General features: G+C 41.0%; 1 pseudogene; it reads right to left on the bottom strand.

The window, feature by feature from the left end:
- Positions 1 to 8,037: 8,037 nt before the first annotated feature.
- LOC134375989 (olfactory receptor 2AJ1-like) lies at positions 8,038 to 9,022 on the bottom strand (annotated as a pseudogene).
- Positions 9,023 to 9,320: the final 298 nt, after the last annotated feature.

Genomic DNA, 9,320 nt, shown 5'->3' with positions numbered 1-9,320 from the left:
GAGTTGCGTGCTTTTAAAAAATGAATGAATTGATTAATATTCCAAATCACTCTCATATTTCTGGACATTTTTCAAAGTTGCTGTATTATATAATTATTTCTAAACACATATGGTCTCCCTATATAGATTGTATGATGCTTCAGAAGAGGAATTACATATCATCACCTTTGTACTAAGCAAAATATTTGTTCCTGGCAGGAGATCAATAAACCCTTGCTGAATAAACTGGTATCTCCAACAACAGCAACAACAAAAATAAATAAATAAATAACAAATGTAATACACCATATCAACAGAATCAAGAACAAAAACCATATGATCATCTGAACAGATGCAGAAAAGGGATTTGACATAATCCAACATTCCTTCATAATTAAAAATCTCAACAAGTTAGGTACAAAAGAATGGTATCACAACACAATAAAAGCCGTATGTTACAAACCCACTGCAAATATCATCCTAAAAGCCATATACCACAAACCCACTGAAAATATCATTAAGAGAGCTTTTCCTTTTTGATCAGGAACAAGACAAGGATGCCTCTCTCACCACTCGCATTCAACATTGCATTGAAAGTACTTTCCAGAGCAATTAGACAAGAGGAGGAAATAAAAGACATCCACACTGGAAAAGATGAAGTCAAGTCATCTCGGTTTGCAGATGACATGTTCTATATATAGCAAACCTGAGGGACTCTTCCAAAAAACTCTTGGAGCAGATAAATGAATTCAGTAAGGTTGCAGGACACAAAATCAATACACAAAAATCAGTAATTTATTAACACCCAAACATCAAACTAGAAGAAAAGGAAATCAAGAAAGCAAGCCCCTTTATAATAGTCACCAAAAAATAAAATAAAATACCTACAAATAAATGTAACCAAGGAGGTTAATGATATCTAAAAAGAGAACTACAAATCATTGCTGAAAGAAATTATAAAGGACACCAAAAGATGGAAAGACATTCCTTGTTTATGGATTGGAAAAATCAACAAGTGAAAATATGTATACTATCCAAAGCCATCTACAGATTCAATGTGATCTCCATTAAAATACCAATGACATTCTTTACAGAAATAGGAAAAACAATCCTAACATTCACACAGAAAGATAAAAGACCACAAATGGGCAAAGCAATCCTGAGCAAGAAAAGTAAAACCAGAGGCAGTATATTTCCTGACTTCAAGTTATATGACAAATCTGTAGTAACCAAAACAGCATGGTACTGGCATAAAATCAAACGTATGGACCAATGGAACTGAATGGAGAATCCAGAAATAATTGATGTATTTACAGCTAACTGGTCTTCAACAAGGGCACCAAGAACATACAATAGGGAAAGGAGAGCCTCTTCAATAAATGATGCTGGGAAAACTGTATATCCATTTGTAGAAGACTGAAACTTGAACTGTGTATCTCACCATATACAAAAATCAACTCCAAATGGATTAAAAATTTAAATATAAGAACTCAAACTTTAAAACTCATTGAAGCAAACATAGGTAAAACACTCTAGGATCCAGATCCTAGAAAAAACTGGAAAAAACTTCATGAATAAGGTCCCAAAAGCACAGACAAAAAAAAAAAAAAAAACAAACAAGTGGTGTTTTATCAAACTGAAAATCTTCTGCACAGCAAAAGAAACAAGAGATTGAAAAGACAACCTCTAGAATGAAAGTATTTGCAAACTACACATCCAACAAGGGATTAATATCCAGAATATACAGAGAGCTCAAACAACCTTACAGTAAAAACAAACAAACAAACAAAACAAAACAAAAAACAAATAATCCAATCTAAAAATGGGCAAAGGAGCTAAATAGACATTTTTCAAAGCAGGACATACAATGGTCAACAGGTACATGAAAAATAGCTCAACATCACTAATTATCAGGTAAATGCAAATCAAAATCACTTTGAGATATCACCTCACCCCAGTCAGGGGGAGGGGAGTTGGGGATAATAGGGTGGGGGACATGGGGTACAAACAGAAGATCACAAGAGTAGCCTGTAAATGGAAGTTTAAAGTATAATACATTTCTACAATTGGATCTATTTTGTCATAATCGAGGTATACAGGATAAGATTTGTCAAGGAGGAATCTCAGATCCTTATTCCCCTTCCTGTGCAGGTCATGAGTCAGACAGTTGAAAGAAGACCATGGCAGCTATATGGAAGGTAGACATACTTTATTCTTCAGATGTAAGCTTCACAGACATGCTTTCTTCTCAGACACAAGCTCAAGCTCTACTCCACTGACCCTCTGTGCTTTGCTATCCTCTCCATGTTCTGTCATTCTCTCTGCTGCTCTGCTGTCCAGCTGTTCAGAGCAGGTACCTTTACACTTAGTACACAATAGCGGCCACAAGCCAAGTGCATAATGTAACTACAGCAAACATGCTGAATCAGTAAATGGGCCCACATGCAGAGTTGCACTACTTTTATAACTTGTTTCTAGTGAATGTGCTGAATCTTGCCCATTTGTAACAGATGTGAAGTGAGAGAGCCTTACTAAACTTTTCCTACTTTCCTTACGGTCTAGGCCTTCAGGCTCACTTGCCATACAGTCTATGCACTTGATCTTCAACATGTTCCCTTAGTGAGGATAACTTCCATCCATAGGCCATAGCAGCAACATAGGCTTCAGCAACATGCTACTAGAACACAAGTGTTGGGCCGAGCCCGTGGCGCACTTGGTAGAGTGCTGCGCTGGCAGCGCAGCGACGCTCCCGCCACGGGTTCGGATCCTATATAGGACTGACCAGTGCACTCACTGGCTGAGTGCCGGTCACGAAAAAACGACAAAAAAAAAAAAAAAAAGAACACAAGTGTTCCCATCTTACCTGGCTTATGGTTCCACACATTATCAGCCAACCCTGTTATATCTGTAGGTTCTATATGTAACAGTTTAGGGGAACTCTTAATTGACCATGGAGGTGATGATATGTAATTCCTGTTCTCAAGCATCATACAATCTATATAGGGAGACTATATGTGTTTAGAAATAATTAGGTAATAGGGAAACTTTGAAAAATGTCCAGAAATATGAGAGTGATTTGGAATATTAATCAATTCATTCATTTTTTAAATAAAGTACAAATGAACCTTTTAAAAAAGAGTGTTTATCTGTTGGGGAGGCCAAGTACTCATTACTCAAGGTGAGACTTGCAAGTCTTCTTCTAATCCTCTCCCCCAAGGTCCAATTAAGCCTATGGAGCATACATAGGGGGCTTCTATTTTCCAAGGCCATTCCCACTGTACTGTCTGTCCCTGTTGTAAACAGGTTGGGGCTGGTAAGAGAATATTTTCATTCTTACCATATCCCGGTTTTGGGAGATCATGTTTAGTAGTAACCTGCAGTTGAATAAGTGCTGCAGCTCTGTGCAACAGAGCCTCCACCACAGAGAGCCCACCCTTTAGGATCCTGACTGTCAGCCACAACTGACGTGTCCATCCCTTCGATGATGGGAGGCTGGCAGACAGCATTAATCCCCTTTTCAAAAGAACATAAATGGCCATAAGGCTACTCAATACCTTCACTGTGCTTACCTGGTCTGTGGTCCCACGAGACCATACATACAGAAGACCAGTAATTCTCTGCCTTTGGCTGTGATCCCACAAGATCTACCTGCCACCATGTTAGGAGCATCCTCCTCTCGGGTTTTCTGCCTTTCAGCATGGGGCACCTGGTGAGCAATCAACAGCACATCTGCCAATCAGGGGTACCCATCTGCTCATCAGGAGCACATCTGTCCATCAGGGGCACTCTTTCTTGGGTTTATGTGGCACCCAGTGGGCCATCAACCACACAGTCTTCAAGCCAGCATGCTGCATTCTTCAGTGTAGCCACCCAGCTACATTAGCTGCTGGAGCTTTCTCAAGCCATCTTAACTTAGCCAGTGCATCAGCTTCATCACTGCCTGGACTAGCTAAGGGGGAAGGTCCTGTGACATGGAAAAGACTTACTTCTTTTTCCTGTCCTAATTCTCATGACTCTTGCCACATGGCTTGCCCCTACAAGGGCCAGTGACCTACCAGCCACTGTTGGTACTTCCAAGTAGAGATCCAAAGGGTAAAACCCTTGAATACAGCCCAGCTATCTGTACAGATGGTTAATGGTCCAGGCTCATTTTTTATCACCATCCATACTGCTCTTAATTCAGCCCATTGGCTGCTTTGCCCAGTACCATTCTCTTACCACAAGGTATCAGTTAAGGGCTGGACAGCAACAGCTCTCCATGATACTGAGGGTCCCATGCTGGAGCCATCTGTATACCAAGACTTCTCTGCAATAGGTCACTTTCCATCATGGAAATGTGTGGTTACACCTCCGTGGGTAATGGTTGTGTCAAGGTTTCCTCCACTACCTCTCCTGGTCCTAACACAGTTTGCAATTAGACAAAGGACTAATTGACACAGTACTTCTCTGTTTTATATATGCTCCCCATTTAGACAGAGTGAGAGCCTGAGCTACACCAGTTTTAGGGATGGTTTTCCACATGCATAGCCAACCTAGAATGAGGTATGCTGTTGTCAGGCTGGATCTCAGATCCTTCTACCCCTTCCTGTGCAGGCTGTTGTTCAGGAAATTGAAAGAAGTTTCTTGAAGCTTTGTGCAAGTTAGACACACTTTGTTCTTCAGCTGTGAACTTCATAGACATGCTTTATCCTCAGACATGAGCTCTGCCAACCAGGGTTTCAGAGCAGTTACCTTTTTGCTCTTAGTACACAATAGTGGCCACAAGCCAAGCATTACATAATTACAACAATCATGCTGAATCACTAAATGGGTACATATGTGCAGTTACACTACTTTTATAACTTGTTTCTAGTAAATATGCTGAATCTTGCCCATTTGTAACAGATGTAAGGCAACAGAGCCTGACTAAACTTTTCTGCTTTCCTTACAATCCACCCTTCAAGGTCATTCACCATACAGTCTATGTGTTTGATCTTCCACATGTTCCCTTAGCAAGGATGGATGACCCTTGTATCCATAGGCCACAGCAACAATATAAAGGTATCTTTTAAAATAGAACATTTTTCTGTTCCAGGCCATGTTATCTTCACGTGGGGAGGCCAAGTACTCATTACCCAAGGTGAGACTTGCAAATCTTCTTCTATTCCTCTTCCCCAAGGTCCAATTAGACCCACCAAGACCTTGACAGTTCTTGAAATAGCTTCAGTGGCCATCATGGCAGAATACGTAGTTGCTGTTTCTCTATCAGACAGTAATGCACTTCAGCACCATTCCAGAGCTAAGACCTGAATCCTACAGACATTCAGAATCAATCTTGTCTCAGCCACAAACCCCATCCTGACCCTTCTTTGGTTATATGTATGTCTAATTCAAAAGGCTTAGAGGTGTCACTTGCAAAGTCTGCACTTGCTGTATTGCCCTCTTAGTAGCATGGTAAGCTTTTTCTACCTCTTTGGTCCAATCCGAAGGAGCTCCTTTCTTTATTAATGCCTAGAGTGGGTATGCCACTTGGGCCATATGGAGTACAAAAACTCTTCAACATCCCAAAAGTCCCAAATAAGCCTGTAGCTGAGCTACTGTTGGGGGCTGGAGGTGCATCTGTATCTTATCTATAACAGCTTCTGGGATGACTTGTATCTTACCTGACCAAACAATTCCCAAGAATTTGACAGACAGTCCAGGTCCTTACTCTTTGGTTGTGTTCACATCCCACCCACATTGTTCCAAATGGCCTAACAGCGCCAGAACCACTTGGGTTAAATCTGCAAGAGAATCAGAGGTTAGAAACATCATCAATGTAATGAAACATTGTAACCATGCTTGGCTAGGTCTGCAGCCACCAAAGCATGACAGATGGTTAGGCTATACAGATAACCTTGGAGCAACACTTGAAAACTTCATTGTCTTCCTTTCCAGGCAAAGGCAAGCCATTCTTGGCTATCAGCTGGGGGGGGGGGGGGGGGCAGGGAGGGGAACAAACAAACAAACAAAAAAAAAAACTTTTGCAAGGTCCAGTACACAATGAGAAGTTCCCAGCTGAGTCTTCAGCTGATCCATCAAGTTATGATCTGAAGGCATAGCCGTGTGCAGAGGTGGCAGTACTTTCTTCAGTTCATGATAGCCCATAGTCATTTTCCAAGTGCCATCAAGTTTTTTCCCTGGCCAGGCTGGGGCATTAAAAGAGCTATGTGCAGGACAAATGATGCTAACATTTTCTACTGCCATGATAGTTGCACTTATCTCTGCAAGTCCTCTCAGTAAGCAATAATGTTTCACATGTCCCCACAACACAGGCTGTACTGTCTGGATCCACAGTTGGAATTCTCCAACTGTTGTTTGCAAATGCAAACCGTAAAGCCCATCTACACCCAAGATACAATTAGCTACTGGGGACACTTACACAGCACAAACACAAGGGGGCAATCGTCCAATGCCCAGTAGCAAAGACATAGCTTTGACTTTAAAAAGTCTGTCCTCCATAGCCATCAACATTCACTGTGGTCCCTGGAAACTTATCTGGGTTGCCACGTATCAGGCTACATTCTGTGCTGGCATCCACCAACACTAACACACACTGCACATTTTTCATCCACCCCTAGGTCCCACAACTGTAAGAGCCAAACAGCTAGGGGTTCGGCCTGTTCTTGCCATGTTTCCACAAGTCAACCAGTGGGTTGCTTACTAGTACTCCACCTGGTCCCATGGACTGTAAACATTTCATTTTCTGATAAACAACCAGTCGTGCCAGGAGATGAACAGGTTCTCCCATCACACTCTCAAGTTCATCATCAGCTCCAGAAGTGGGTGTGTCCTGTTGCTGTACTTCAGTGTCCAGCATGTCTACCTTTTGTGTTGGCTTTCAAAGCCATGATATGTCATGGAGTACCTGGTCCATATTGGCTCACAGTGCAGGGAGTCATAGCCAGCCCATCCTGCCATCTGCTCTCAGGGACCCCTCAACTTTCACTGTAGAGCTCAATACTTTGAGAGCTTTCTCTGTGTTCTCAGGAACCCATCCATGTAGTCCCATATTTCCAGTGGGACCAAAGTCCACAGGAATTCTGCCACCAGGTACCACATGCTTGAAGGCAGCTACATCTTCTCCCCCTTGCAAGGGACTTGTGGCTCCCTTACCTGCTCATCCTGTTGAAACTACGTCAATTGTCAAGCAGGAATCTCAGATCCTTCTGCCCTTTCCTGTGCAGTTCATGAGTCAGGTAGATGAAAGAAGACCCTGGCAGCTTTATGCAAGGTAGACATACTTTATTCTTCAGATGTGAGCTTCACAGACATGTTTTCTTCTCAGACACAAGCTCAAGCTCTACTCCATGCTGTGCTTTCCTCTCCATGCCCTGTCATTCTCTCTGCTGCTCTGCTGTCCAGCGGTTCAGAGCAGTTACCTTTAGTTTTAGTACACAATAGCAGCCAGAAGCCAAGTGCATACCGTAACTACAACAAACATGCTGAATCAGTAAATGGGCACACATGCAGAGTTGCACTACTTTTATAACTTGTCTCTAGTGAATGTGCTGAATCTTGCCCTTTTGTAACGGATATGAGGTAAGAGATTCTGAATAAACTTTTCCTACTTTCCTTACAAGATTCCACATGTCCAATCTTTTATTTTGTGGAATGAAAGTGAACTAGGTTGGGAAAGTTGTAAATTGTTGATGCAAAGGTCAAAGGATTCGCCTGGTCAAGATGAATCCCATGAAACTTAATTGTTACCAATAACTAGTTGTTTGCATATTAATTTTACAAAGTTTAATGAAACACAGACATCATATAGATTTGTGTTTCTTATAGTATGAGTTTGTGAACGTATTTTAAAAGATATTCATATAAATTATTATGACTTTAGAGGGTGGTGGTAGGGAGCCTTTGTTCATCTTCTATTTCCTGTAAGTACATTGGTATTACAGAAGGAACCACACATTATTAGAGATATGTAGTCACAAAGTCAACACATGTGATAACTTATTTATTATTAACAGGGTTATTGAAATATTCACTTTGCACACCTGGCAAAACAGAAGCTTTGACTGTCTTTCTGGAGAACTAATAATGAATTGCATATGTAAATAGTGAGAACACATAATTCAGGCACTTTTCCTGTTCATTTTTTGATGTAGAATACTTCACTTGAGCATCCTTTTGTATTGTTGCCAGAACATCTTTATTCCGAAAGCTGTAGATGAAAGGGTTGAGTGTGTGTAAGAATATTGCCAGGAATTTATCCTGAATGTGGTATGATCTTAGGTCTCATGTATTTGAAAATAAATGCTCCATAGTACATTTTGGCCACAGTCATGTGGAAGGAACAGGTGGAAAATGATTTTTCCCATGCCTCTGATGACTTCATTTAGAGGATTATGAGGAGAATTTGCACATAAGAAGCAGAGATCATAGAAAAAGGGATCAGCAGGAAAATAATACTGTTTACATAAACTCCTCGTTCATAGCATGATATGCCCACATAGGACAACTTCAACATGGCGGGGACTTCACAGGAAAAGTGATCTATGGCCCTAGAGCCACAGAAGGGAAAATGGAGTGCAAAAGCTGTGTGAACTACAGAGTTGGCGGTCACAGCAAGCCAGGACGGTGTGGCCATGAGAACACTGACATACTCATTGGTAAGAATCGGATAGTGCAGTGGGTGGAACATGGCTGCATAGTAACCATAGGACATCGCTGCCAGGAGAAGGCACTTGCCACCCAGGAGGGTGAGGGACAGAAATACCTGGAAGCCACAAGCTGCTAATGAAATAGATCTGCTGCCTGACAGAAAGTCAGTGATCATTTGGGAAGAATGTTGGAAATATGCAAGATATCCATAAAGAGAGATGGCGGAGCAGGAAATACATTGGTTTATGGAGTCATGATTTCCTGTAGATAAGGAGGATCATGAGTGTATTTTCTGTTACAGTCACAATAAAAGGATAAATGTAAAGGAGAAGAAGACCTGGCTTGTATGGGAAGAAGAGAACAGTCCCAAAAGAGTGAAGTCACTGCCGAAGGTATCATTCTTATATCCCATCATCAATTCTCCTATTTTACCTAAAAAGATATAATAAAAAAATAAGAATTCAATAGAAAAAGAAGAAAAATGGTGTGAATCTCAAACTAATTTGTATACATCTGCATTATAAAATGAGAATTAGTGATGCATATGTTGTAATCAACATCAAAGTACTCTTAGCCAGTTTTTGGAGTAGGCCTGTTTTACAGGATGGGCATTTATTTGCTCCAGTCATTAATTCGATGCCTTTCAGTGTATTAAGTGGGCTCTTAGCTCAATGTAGAGCCTCAAAATCTTAATTACTTCCGTATTATTTAGT

This window comes from Cynocephalus volans, chromosome 4, assembly GCF_027409185.1.
Source record: "Cynocephalus volans isolate mCynVol1 chromosome 4, mCynVol1.pri, whole genome shotgun sequence".
NCBI lineage: Eukaryota > Metazoa > Chordata > Mammalia > Dermoptera > Cynocephalidae > Cynocephalus > Cynocephalus volans.
Note: the sequence above shows the minus strand (reverse complement) of the source record. Positions and strands in the feature narration are given on the sequence as shown.